Source organism: Corvus brachyrhynchos, unplaced genomic scaffold (genome assembly GCF_000691975.1).
Source record: "Corvus brachyrhynchos isolate BGI_N302 unplaced genomic scaffold, ASM69197v1 scaffold52, whole genome shotgun sequence".
Lineage (NCBI taxonomy): Eukaryota > Metazoa > Chordata > Aves > Passeriformes > Corvidae > Corvus > Corvus brachyrhynchos.
In genome coordinates, this window is record NW_008237221.1 from 759,112 (window position 1) to 773,168 (window position 14,057).

The window sequence follows — 14,057 nt, forward strand, 5'->3', positions numbered from 1 at the left end:
TATATATATATAAAACAGGCACACAACATGCATACTGCTCTCTGTTGCTGGCTAATGCCAGCAGCTCTTTCTCACAAGGATCCTGACTTTTGGACCTGGCAGTGTCTCTTTCCTGTGGTACAGCTTCCCTCTAAAGTCACACTTTTTCCTACAGGTCCCAGCATAGTGCCAAGGTTTTCTTACCTCTACAGAGAGGAAGTTTCCAGATACATCTATTAACTGTGTCCTGTTGGCTGCTCCCAGTTTTTTTGAGGCTTAATAGAACAGAATAGGTTGCAAAATGCCATTAACAGTTAATTGGTGTAAAAATATGAACCACTACTTAAATTGGTCTGTATCACAGCTAAACTGGGGCCCTTGGACTCAAGAATGAGGGAATTAAAATAAATTAGTTTGTTTGCCCCTCCCAAAGAAGCTGATCCCATAAATCAGCATACAAACTTGCCAAACACATCAGTGGAAAAATCTGATAGGGGTTTATTACTTTTGCTAGCTAAACGTGTTTCTACTAAAATACAGCACATTTACAAGTAAACATCCTCCTTGTGCTGTGAAAGCACTTTGTAACAAGAGAAGAGGCTAAGAAATTACAAAATGCTAATTTTCTTTCACTTTATTTATTAATTTGCTGGTGAAGTTGTGGGCAGGCCTGTTTGACTCTGTAGGTCAAATGTGCCTACTACTACCCATATTTTGCTGATAAACATCATTTACTACATCAGGTCTCCTCGCAGAGTCTCACACATAGCACCACGCTGAGAGGAGTTTGTCAGGCCCGTGAACTCTGAGCACACCAGCAAGCCCAGGATGACACTTGTTTTGCTGACACATATTTTTATTCAATTACAGGATTGCTCAGGCAATTTCTTGGCTGACATTGACTTTCAGGTTTGCCCTCTGTAATGAATTTTCTTGTTAACTTTATGTTAATATACTCGGGTAAGAAATGAACGTGTGATCGAGTACAGTCTGGTTATCCCAAGCTAGGTTCTGTAACCTGTGAGGCATGAGGCAGATTAGGACCACTGAACCTGCTGTTCACTGGCAGTATGTTTGGGAGAAATTGGGAAGTGGAAATGTCACTTTGTGTCCAAATACAGTTTGTATTAAACTAAATAATTCTCTTATTTCACAAGCAAGGTGTAGAAGGTCCCACAGGAAAACCTGATTTAAACGTTCCCAACTAATGGGAATCCAGCATCAAATCCAGAGGTGCACTGTGTGAGCTGAGCTCCTTCTCTTGTCATCACTTGTGCAGTCCTCATGGAGGCAAAGCTGGGACCAGTGTCAGGACAGAGGACTTGTCCAGGTGCTTGAACAAGCTGTGGGGCCAGGGTGTTGGATGGGTCTGCAGTGTTCAGGTGCCAGCTCTCTACATGCATGGATGGATGGAGCAGGATCCAGAAGAAGTTGGATATTCCATGGGGATAAACAGATAGGGACAACTGAGAAATGAGAGACATCTTCCCAGTGGAGTCAAAGGGAATCCAGTTCTGGTTGCCAGTGAGGCTGAAGCTTTAACCTGGGATACTCTGCCAACACACTATCACCAGAACCTTTGTTCTTCCAAAGTCTCTCCTTTTCTTGGATGCCACCTCTCAGTGGGATAAACTTGGACAACATTTTAAATCTGAACTTACCTGACTGGAAATGCTTGAAAACTTGGCAAAGACTGAAATGTACCACGTCAAGACTATTTTTTGCTCTTCACTCGTTCCTGCTGTGGTTTGTAGCCATCACTTCCCCACCTCCCCAGCCGAGCTGGGTGGGATGCTCAGGCCCGTGTTTGTTTGCTGCTGTCTCAGCAAGCTACCAGGATGAACCCTGAGCATATGCAGAAATCTCCCTCCATCTGTGCAGCCAGCTCCAGCAGATAGTCTGCAAAGGAGCTTGTGAGAATCAGGATCACAGAGAGTTCAGCACACTCCTCTTCGCTCCCGTGCTCTTTTTGTTGCTGAAGTTCTGTGACCCCTGGCAGCGACAGCAGAGCCTCCTTGAAGCGCCTGTTGGGTTACTGTGGCAGCTCACAACCTGCTTCTCACTTCCCTAAGTGCAGCACAGAAAATAAAACTCGATGTTTTCTATTTGGGGAAGATGACTTTTAACGACTTTTATCTAAGTAGCAAGAGCACACCAACAACCCCCCCCCGACCTTTCTGAGAGCTGTTTGCACAGTGAGCTCTGCAGATGGCAACCCAGCAGTGCCACCCTTTGGGGTAACTCCTGACACTTCACATGGATGGCAGACCCGGGGGGACACTTTTCTTCATAATGTCATTGCTTTTGTCACAACAGAATAGATGTGCTGCACTGTTAATCACAGGTTTTTCCTAAGTCCAGAAGCACAGCAGATCCAGAGTAAATTTGACAGGCTTTTTGCCCTGGAAAAATGCAGACGTTCATTTCAATTCAAGTTAAGCTCTGCTTTTGTAAATTTGCCAAAGGAGAAGAAATTTCTTCGAGGTATTTATGCTGATCTGTTGACTTTTGATAATATAGTGAAAAACATTTCAAATCAATCAGAGCTTAATCTACTTAGTGCATTTAGCTGGAAGGTTATAGATTGATACATAGATTACTGTAACATGAAAGCATAGATTAAACATGGGGTTTATTACTAAAATAAGCATTGACAAGGTTTTCATAGTCTGACTTAACATTTTCAGAGCTGTGCCTGATAGATGCTTGTACTAAAATCGAGTGATATCCTATAAAAGAGAGTTTAAAGTTCTGCAGCTGAAATCAGCTACACATTTAAATGCATAGCAGCAGCAAAGAGTGGGTTTTATTTCAGTTTGCTGTATGATCATTGTTGGTTTGAGAATATGTTTTAGCAATGATAAGTCTTACAGATAATTTTAAAGCAAGTGCTGGTATAGCAAAAAGGACTTCCAAAGCAATAGGATAAGAGTATTTATATATTCTGTATATAAGTAGTAATATCTTAAAGATAAGGTGCATTTAAAAATTAAATTGCAGGTAAAATTAATTTCATTCATGCGCTTTTTTTAGAGCACTCTTCCACAGAAGTTAATTCTGTCATGGTGTAATTAAAGTATCTTAATTTGCCACCAAGCACTTGGAGAGGCTGTTCAGATGTTGTGAGGAAGTGTGGCAGCAAGGCATTCTGATGGAGGTCACCTCTGTGATTCTGTTAAGTGAGAAGGAGCAGGTTGAGGTGTCCCTGTGTTGCAGTTTGGAAGTTTGTTGATTTTGGGTTTGTGTGATTCTGAATCCTGAGGAATGAGGCTGGAGGACTTCCCTCCATACCAGCATGTTGCTGCCAGAGCAGGAGCAGCCCAGCAGGGTAATTCAGGGTCCCCTTAGCAGGACAGGGACCTCCTCTGGGCTGCACTGCTATGAAATCCTGGTGTGGTCTCCTGTGAGCAAGCCTGTGTTCACAGATAAAGGTGGATAACTTCTGGTGTTATGCTCTGAGTGCATGCTTGGAAGTTCTGGGGGAGCAGGATGTGACACAATGGCGTGTGCCACTGTCACTCCTGGAAGGGGAAGGAAGGATTTTCACCTCTAGATGGTCCTATGCCATGAATAAAGTGTAAAACTGAGTGTGAAACTCGCTGCATGTGTGTTCAGATATAAGAGTAGAAACTAGAAAAATGTAGGAGCTATTTTGCAGCTTGGTCTGTGAGACACATTTGTGGTGATTTGGGACTTTGGTAAGAATTGATTGTGAGTAAAAAAGTAAGCACTGAGTTAAGAAGTAAGAACTGCATGTGAGTTACTCCCTTATCTCGTGTCACTGTCAGAGATCAGAGGATCAGAGGCTGTCTCTAAATTTGTAAGACTCTAAATCTCAAGATCATCTCAAAGTGAGAATTCCCATTCCAGACTTTGTCCTGACACCATGGTTGTGACATCTCATCTGGACATCTCCTCATCCTCAGACATCAGAGGGAACCACTCCTGGCAGCCAAGCCCCAGCCCCAGCTCCCACAGCGCACATTTTAATCTCTTGTGTAGTATGAGCTTTGCACAGCCGTCCTTTAAAACTGATACTCTGCTTTGTTGAGCTTAATGCACAGTGGTGTTGCTGTGTTTCTTTTTTTGCTAGGAACCAGGAGGAGGGGGGAAAAAAAGACTCTTTTTCAGAGATGACTCCTATGCTTTATTAATCTTCATTTTGTCTGCCTCTTGTGTGATCACCAACAGATCCTCTTGTGTGACTTCGCAGTGACACCTGGTGGGAGAGGCCAGGATGTCATCGTCATTAAGACAATGAAACTGCAGAATTTTTTGCTGCAAGATCTAGGAAAGGCTCCCAGTTTCCCCTCACATACATTTCCCTGAAACTCTCTCTGAGCTTATGGGAACTACACATCCAAAGCCACTGGCTGATTCATGCTAATAGTGCTTCTGTTCCTTTTGTACACTTTATAAAGAGAGGAAAGAGAACACAGTAATAAAGAAAAATCTTTTCCATAATTTAATCAGCATCTCACAAAAAAATATCAGAGGGTATATTTAGAACATGTATGACTGGTCTTGGAAGTGCAGCGCCTGGCAGGAGCTGCCAAATCAAATATCAGTTATTTTGAGCCGTATCTTTTATGCCTATAGCATTTCAAGCAAGTGAAGTAGACGTATTTCTTATGTTTAGAAATATTAATTCTGTTCCTCTGGAAGTGGTCTTAGTACTGGGAAAACACTCAGTAAGTCTGCTGAAGCAGTGCCTTACCTAATTCATCTGTGTGCTCAATTTTTCATTGTATAACATGAGAAAGCTGAACTTCTGCTTGGAAACAGGAACTTTGACGGTCAAATTATACCTGAATTTGAAAAGGAACATTCATAATTAGGCTGAAAACAAGTATGTCCTGAAGTTCCTGTTTAGTGCCACCAGAGAAGGAGATGACATATCCTTGTGTTTCACAGGCAGGGCTAACCTTTCCCAGTAATTAGAAGGTCCAAAACCTGGTGGGGGAGAATGAGATGAAGAATTAGACTGACTCATCACTGCATTTTTTAAGATACTCCAGATAAATAAATCTCTTTCCATGCAAAAGCCATTTCTGCAGACAGTAAAGGAAATGGGACTACAGCCTTAATGGGACTACAAATTATTCCATTTTGACAAGGTATGTGAAGAATCATTGGGACACAGAATACAGATTTTACTTTGTTTTTATGAACTTTCACATTTTCAGTCACAAAGAAAATATTCCATGGACATGGGTAAATTTGCAGTTCTACACAGCTGCTGTGGGGTAAAGGGAATTTGGGAAACATTTGAAACTGGGAAATGGCATGAGATAGTGCCAGAAATGCAAGTCTAAAAACCATTAGTTTACTCTCAAGTATGTGCTGATAATTTTTGAGGTTTTTGGGGGAAGCTGCATGGAATTTGTTCCCTCATTTGTGTGCTTGGTCAGGTGAGGTAGCAGAAGCAGTGTGGTACTTCGGTGACATTGCCACCATAGTAAAACAGGAGGTTTTCCTCTGTTTTGCCTTTCAGACATCATTCAGTGTTGCCCATTCAGTACACTCAGCTGCTGTGCAGCACTTGGGGCCGTACAGGTCCCAGTTGGCCATTCTTTAGCTGCCTATTGAAGGTGACTGCACTTTTATGTGCACACTCATTTATACCAAATGCACATAAAATCTGCCCAGTTTAGTTGCTGTCAGAGGATGAAGAGCAGCTCTTGACCTCAGCCACATGTTTGAAGTGGATGTTTCCGCCATACATAATTCTGTTGCAAGGAAGATGAACTAGATGCAACATTATTTTGCTTTATTCATGTTAAAGCAGAGAAAGAGAGTCTTATGCAGGGAGGGTCTTAAATTTCACCAGATGATGTCATGAAAGATTCTGTAGAAGTTCCCTCACCTCCTTGCTTTGGCAGACATTCCTCTGTTCCAGGGAAGCTCACCAGGAAAAGGCTTCTGGCCCCTCTCAGCTGGCAAAGGTCAGGGAAAATTGAACCATTTAAAATGCACATTGTGAATGCCTGCCTGGAAATCAGCAAGCTCCTGAAAACTTTAAAATGTGCTCTTGTCTGGACTGGCTTCAAAATCCAGCACTGCACCATGAGAAACCCTGCCAGCTCTAGCCCAGTCCTTAACCTTCCCTTTCTGCAGAAGGTTGTTTGGAAGGAGGATGCCAGCCAAAACCAACACCTGTCATCCTCTAATTTTTGGATCATCATCACTCAGGCTTCAGGATGGCTTTTGGAAGGAAAAGAGAATATTATTTACTGTGGTCAGTGATCTCTTTGGGGCAGTGGAAAGGAAGCCAGTTGTTCCTCCTGATGTTGCAGCTCAGCCAGCAGCTGCTGGTACCTTAAGAGGTGTTCAGTGAGTGAAGTTGTTTTCAATTTGCCCTGAAGCCCTAGTAGGTATCACAAAATAGGTATTGTATCACTAGAGTAAAATATTTCCCAAAAAATGGTGTATTGTGAGTTGTATAACAGAGCTGTTACGGTTTTCTGCTTGCACACAAGTTCTATTTCTCTGCACCAATTTTATTACAGTGGCCTTGGGTTAAATTGCCTATTGGAGATCTGTGTCCTCATTTTCTGACTATGCTGGTATTTTTAATAACTAATTAGTATACTAGCACTTTAGATATTGCAGAACAGATTTTGACCTATGCCATGCTAAGTTGAAGTCTGGAATAACTCCATGGAAGATAATCGTGATGTCCTGGATCTGCACCAGGATGCTGAATGAGAGGCTGTTGCTGTGATATTTGTGCTTTATGTCCACTATCAGGGTTTCAGAGGAAATATCTTAAAACATTATTATTCCCAGAAAATAAAGAGTGGCATGTTAGAGACTATTTTCAAATCCAATCAAATTTAAAAGCCATGCTTTTCCTCCATACAATCATTTCTGTGGTTTGATAGTATAAAACACAGAAAATGCATTTAGGTGATCAGGTTTACTGCGTGTAAAACAAAAATGCATCATTTCTGTGTTGGTAGAACTGAGCTTGGGGGCTGTGACACATGTAAGAGTCTTCCAGGCTGTAGAATGTTGTAAGAGATTAAAAGAATTTAATTACTTTGTACGAAAATGATGTACAGTATTATAGGGTGGAAATATAGCTGTTAGGACATGTTTCCCAGGGATACTGCAGGGATCTCTGTCCTGGGGGATTTTTAAGAGTGAATTAAACAGATTTTTGTCATGGGTTGTTGAGATAAACATCAATCCTATTTCAGTGCAAGGAGGGGATTAGATGACTTCTTTGGGCTTCTTCTAGAGCTAAAATTTTATGATCTTATGTATAGTTTTGATGGCTTTTTCTGATATCTTTGCAGTTAGACATTTTGGCTCTGAGATTACAAGGAATGCCTGGTTTTATATACAACAGGGTAAATACACATAAACTGGTTGTACTCGATGGTTGTAGGGAATGGAGCTCTCTATCATGATAAATTTATATGTGCTTCATTATTTCCCTGAGGAAAATTGGTCATTTCCTTCTTCTGAGGATGTCCATGAACTTTTATTTGAAAAACATGTTATAAAGAAAGAAAGCTTAATGTTTTTAAAGTGCTGCAATCAAGAAGTGATTACAGAAAGAACAAAGAAATTGAAAGATAGTCATAGAAATTTTATGTTAGTGTGTAATTCCATCAATTTGACCTAAAAAGTAATTTCCTGTAGGTTTTTTTCTTGGTACAGCCTTGCTTGTGGAACTTAAGGGGCCAGTGCAAAAGCTGCAGGCTGTTTAAATAGCTTTCCTATTTGTCTCGCTGCTCCCTGGCCTGAATAAAGAGTATCTGTCTTAAGAAATAAAAAAAAGCAAAAATGAATGTACTCTGTCCAAATTTAGAACAAGGGAAAGCTACATGAAAGGGATGAAAATTCTGCTGAGATATGTGATTCTCACTAGAGAGCAGGCCTGTCCGTTGTTGTATAATAGCAGGGAAATCAAAAGAATATCCAAAATGATGACACAAGTCAGATTATAATTTTTGTACGTCAGCTTCCTTAATTTAAAGGGAAAAAAAATTAAAAAGGACAAAGAATCAAATTGAAGTGCAGTTTAAAATACACAACTCCAAATCCTAATGCCATCTGGAAGCAATCAGAGGTCAGAGTGGGTCTGTGACTGGAAGAGCAGAGAAGTAATGACATGAAATGCAAAGGGTGAATCAGTACTAAGGGCTGGCTGGGGACCTGGGAGGCCCCCACAGAGCTCAAGTTCATGGTTTCCTCCAGCAGAGATTAAATCTTTGTATGTGAAATAAGAAAGAGGTTAAATCTTTGTATGTGAAAAACAACCTTCCGTGTTCCTGTGTGTGCTGCCTGTGCCGGGCATTGTGTGAGGCGTGATGACCAGCATGCTCAGATCCTGGGACTGGGAAAACAACACTGTTTTTTCCAGCAGTGTCTCAAGCTACCAGCTCTCCACTGGGGGCCTCAGATCTTTAAGACATGAGGCATGTGGGTGATACAGTGCAGGGTATTTTTCAAATTGTGCCAAGGAAGCCCAGTGGTGACTGCAATGTTGATGTCAACCAGGACACAGAGCTGATCCTGGCTGGGTTCTGCTCTGTGTCAGGACAACTGAAGAGCTGGAACAGATCTTTAAAACTATCAACTGACATGCCAGCAGTTCCTGAAAGATAAAGCATCCAGGGATTATATCACCCTCAACACTCAATTAGTTTACATTGCTATAAGTAACTACCATATGGTGTAGCTTCTGCACCAGCTGCTTTCCAGTCTTCAACGAGTACAGGTCTAAGGGGAAACTATGCCGTGGGGTTAACAGTAATTAGAAAAGTGGGGGGAAATAGCAGGTTTTAAAGATGATCTTAAAGCTTTTGGATGGGTTAAGCAGTAAAATATAAGTGGCCAGGGATGCATTGGCTGCTGTCTGCATTGGAATGCCGGGTGCCTGCAAACAGCACACACATGTGCACAGCAGCCAGTGTGGGACAGCAGGGACCAAATCCAGAAGGATGTCAGAAACCTTCAGTCCTGTCCTGGGATGAGGTCTGCAGAGACCAAGCAACTGCTCAGACCTGCTCTGTGCTCTGCCTTTTGGCAGCCCTTGCCCACATCCACTGGGATTTCTCAGTGTCTGGAGGTGGAGGGATTCGTATTGAGCCACGTTTCATGGCCCATCAAGGCAGAGCCAGACAGGGGGATAAGACCAGGAACAAACCCGTGTCGTGATGTCTGCTCAGCTCTGCAGCCTCCAGCAAGAACAGCATCAACCTCTTCTGTGTTGCACGGCCTCTTTGCCTGTTTTCCTCTCTTTCCATTACAAATTGAGTTTCCTACTTCGAGAACTGTCTCCACAGCTGAGCCTTGTAGAGCTGGATTTGCTGCCATTCTTCCCAGTTCTTCTCTTCTAAAGGGATCATGGTCGTTTCTTTGTTCACCTGTGTCATTCTGGTGCTGAATGATCCCTCTCTCAGCCAGTTTGTGCTACTGTTTGCATACCAGAAAATCAAGATTGGAATACCTTGTTTGTTTTAGTTTTTATTTTTTGATTTTATTTTTAATGACTGAAAATTTGCTGTGCTGTATTCTCCAACCATAAGAAGTTTTAAGACCATGAAAGTTCTCACAAGTCACTCTGGGGTGGAAAAATTTATTCTATTGCTTTGAGTCACATCAAACAGCACAGGAACACAAAATGCTGCTAAGAGCTAAATACTGTGTTTTATTTATGGTTATTTAAAATACTTCTTAACAAATTCCTTAACTGCGGATTTTGAAGCGATGCTTTTTCACTTTTAATTTTTTTCAGATTTTAGTGAGAGTGGATGTATCATATAGTACAAAAGCAAACTATCAAGTGCTCTGTTTTTTTATTCATAAAATTTCCTGCCATGTAGTGAGGTGTCCTAGATGGTTTTCCAACTGTACTGGCCATATAGATATAAGCTACACCAAGAAATTATTTACTCTTCATCTCACCTGGTACTGATTATATAGCAGAGGACACACACTCCAAATACACTGTTGGGCAGATTATTTGAATTTCAAACTCTTAGCTGAGAAATATTTCCCATAGTTCAGACAAATTTGCCAGAAATGTAGATGTAAAATGAACAATTACAATCTCATTCAGTATGCACAATGCCCTGATTTATATATTAGATCCAGATCAGAATCATACAGTTAAGCAGGAGCTGATACCTCTAGCAAATGTACATATTCTTTAAAGTTCTCTGAGTTTTGCTTCAATATTTTTTGAGTGTTTTCACTGACTTAAATAGTGTTTATTCTTGGCTATCATCGATTAAGCCTTAAATCTGTGGCACCTGGCCTGGGAACCAGAGAATAAAGCCTTTCTTCTGAGACCTGGAATAGTTACATTCCAGTCTGAGAAGAATCCACACTTTTGAAAAAGTGCAGAAAAAAATGTTTACATTGTAGTTTAGATGTAGACTTTTGATGCATACTGATTTTAAAAGGTAGTAACTAATAGATCTTGTTTTTTCATTTATCAGTTTCACAGTCATTTAAAATGAAGATTACAATTCTACTCCTTAGTGTGATTTTAAAAGCATGAGCCCTCATGGATCAGCTTTTCTTCTGCATCTGTAATTCCTTTCCAGGCTAAATCTTTTACTGTTTTCTGTTGTTATTGTTTAGTACATACTCCTATTTATTATTATTATTATTATTATTATTATATTCCATGCATTCCTTTTAAGCTTGTTTTAAATCATTTGAGACTTTTCTCTTTCCCAATTCTGATGAGGCAACAAGAACAACATAGGCTAAAGAGGAGAAGTACTGCCTTGGAAGGAAGAGGTTAATACTGAAGGGCACATGAATGCTTGTTGGCAAAAGGGAACAGTTCCAGAGTGGTCCTCAAAACTTCATTAGAGATCAGAGAAACATGCAATATTGCATTAACTGGAAGAAAAACTCTTATATTACGGGGTTTAATGTCTTTAGAAATGTTGCAGAGTTTATTTGAAAAATAAACCCAACAAGCCTCTATTAAATTTATTGAGGAAATGGAAAGCAGAAACTCAGAAGACTGTAATTGCCACCTACAAATATGATAATTAGAGTGAATAAGAAGTAATGAAGGAGGAAATCAGAGACAACTCACCTCCTGAGCAGGAAGGTGGAGGTTATAATGCCACCATGTGGTAAGACTATGGAGAGCTGGAGCAGCTCCTCTCTCCATCAGGATTCGAGAAGAGAACTGCAAACAGCCAGAAATCTGCATGATTTGCTGGAAAAAAATATAGTATGCAAATGGCATCCTGATTGGAAAGAAGCAATGTGAGATGAAATCCTATTTTGCTTTTGATTAGTGTGTGCCGTCTCTTCGTTGGTGTGTTTGTGGGGGTTTTGACTTGAATTTTAATTCAAAATGCTGTTACATAAAATATTCAGTGGAAAAGTGAGAAGAGTGCAGAAAAGAATAGGAAGAAAAGCTCTCTTTTTAAAATGATGTCATCTATAAGCTTTTTTGAGTACAAAAATCCGTCATTCTGTTGTATGTTTTCTTGAAATCATCTCCAAAGTTTCTGCATTAATTTTGATTTTTTCAAATTCTTCTGATAATCCTGGGTTACTTCCCAGTTCTATAACATTTAGAAACATGAGCCTTAGTGTTTCACAAAGTACTTTTTAGAACACACTATATGGAAGTGTAATTTTTTTATGGAAATGCTTCAAGTTCTGCCTACAGCAGGATTTGGGATTCACAAAACTGTGTCAGCTTGCTCTTCCCCCCCCCAACTTCAGCTGGTAATTCCTCATGGTGTGACAACTGGTTGGCTGTAGAAATTATTAAGATTCAAGAGCATGATTTCACAGTCTGAGTCGGATGAGCTTTTCACAATCCCTCTTTTAATCAGATTAGTGCTGACCCCTGAGCTGACCATCAGCCAAGGGGAGCCGGGTAAGCCTCTCCTCTCAAGGCAGGGGTTGCTGGTGGCCTCCTTGGCTTTCCCTTCAGGCTGCTCTGTCCTGCTCCACTGCAAGGTCTGTTCCTTGTCTTCAGTGCAGTGTGAACCTTTCCCTGATCTGTGCCCCACATCCCTTGCACAGGCCTGTTTGGGTTTATGAAGGGCTTGAATCCATGCTAAATACAGTGGCTGCCTCTGTAAGAGCAGCTCCCCTCCTTAGCACCTCCACACTTGTAGATAAAATGCAAGAAAAAGATTAAATGACCAGCACAGATGACGCTCAGATGTATCTCTTGGTACAAGTCTAATTATGACCTCCACTGAGGTAATTATTCTGTCTTGATCTTAATGTCTTTTCCAAGCATCAATTAATAAAGCTTCACATAATGTCCTGGTAGGACAGGAATTATTACCATCTTTTTAGAAACAGGCAAACTGAGGCACAATTATTGACCTGGTTTTAGATGAGATGAGAGAAATTAGGACACCAAACTGAGGTGAGAGTTTCACCTTAGTCCATAGAAACCAAATAAAGTGCAGAGCACAGTGTGAAAACCCAGATCTGGCTGGTTTTGGCACGTCCCTCGGCTCACCTCCAGCACAGGCCCCCAGCAGGTGCCCTTAAGTTTTGGTCACAGGATATGAGGGATGCACAGCTGGAGAGATGCATCTGTGAGAGTCACTCTGCAGGAAGGCTGGACCAGTCCCTAGTGATTTCCACAGGAGTAAGAACCTTTCCAACCCACAGGGCACCCTGTGAGCAGAAGGCAAATGTCTGTTGTTAAAGCTGCCCCAGCTCTGTCAGACTGTTCTGCATCCTGAAGGGACTGATGGACTCTTACCTGCCTTTCAAATCCCAGAAAAAAGGAGCAAATCGCTTCAGCCCTTCCCTTTTTACCCAAATGAATCACAATCATTTGCCTCCTACATTAGTTTTGCTTTTGCTCAAAGTTGAGTCATTGTCTTATATTTGATTTAACAACAATAGCAGGAGAAAAAAAATAGCCATCAGTAGCTACTGCGTAAGACTAGATCAAAAGCAGTTCCTTAAAGGAGGCTTTCACAATAGCTAGATTAAAGATTTGAGAAACTGGTAAGAAATGGAGCTGAAGAAAAACAGCTCCTAAAAGCAAAGCATTATGTTTTCATGCTATCTTGCTTTTAAAATTGAAGGCAACAGTCTGAAAACAGGCATCTAAATAAATCTTACTTGAAGAGAATTATCTGGAGATCATTGTATTTATTGCATTTGTTTTGATTTTCCAGCCTCTGCCTCAGACTGTAGGCATGGACATAAAAGATCCAATAACTCATTTTAAAAATTAAACTTCACTTGATTATTGAACTGACCCATCTTAACCCTTAAATTGTCATGTGTTATTCTGGAGTATCACCAGCAGGCTAGAAATGGTGAGAATAGGACAGGAGGCAAGAGCTGTGGCCCCAGCAGCTGAGGGATTTCAGATGCGATAGCTGAGGCTGTGCTGCCCCTTGGAGGCACAGCACAAAGTTGCATAAGCACATGAGGAGAGAAAGGTTAAATTAGGGTGCTTTTAAATGATCTTGTTTTTTAGCTCTGCCTCCTCTCCACTCTTCTCCCCGAACACCCTGTGAATTGCCCAAAGGGCTGTATGTCTGATAAGGGTCTAAAAGCCCTGTGATGTAGCACTCCTTGCCCAGATTATATCGTGTGTGATGATACACTGGAGAAATAATTTTCCAGCTAAATGCTGGTATTTTAGAATCATTTTGTGCTTTTCATCCCTTTTTGCTAATATTTGACATCTGCTATTACTGTGAATATCTCAGCAACTATGGATGAACAGTGGTGGGATGGGAGGGTCAGGAGAAGGTTCAGGGAGTTGATGTGATTATTGTCTGGCTCTGTGGAGCAGGGAGTAGGTCTGGGGATTTCCCTGTAAATTTCCCCATTTCAGCAGTGTCAGTGGAGCTGTAAATCTGGCTTGTGAGCACTGCTGATAAACACCAGACCCGGAGCCATGGTGGGAGAAGTTGATGTCCTGCTTGCATGGCCCCAGTGTCAACACACTGAGACGAAGAAGCAGCTCACTTCTGCCCACTCAGGAACTTGGGGTCCTTTTAAAAACTCTCTCTGGGGGATGACCCAGCTAAAATACTATGTTTTTTGAGAAACAACAACACAAGGCTTCTTACGGGACTCCTCTTGTTTGACAGTTT

The 14,057-nt window shown here is 41.2% G+C and overlaps 1 protein-coding gene across 4 annotated transcripts in view; it reads left to right on the forward strand.

Moving 5' to 3' along the window:
* DPP6 (dipeptidyl peptidase like 6) overlaps positions 1 to 14,057 on the forward strand; it is a 540,742-nt gene that overhangs the window by 462,350 nt on the left and 64,335 nt on the right. The gene's annotated exons all lie outside the window — the stretch shown is intronic.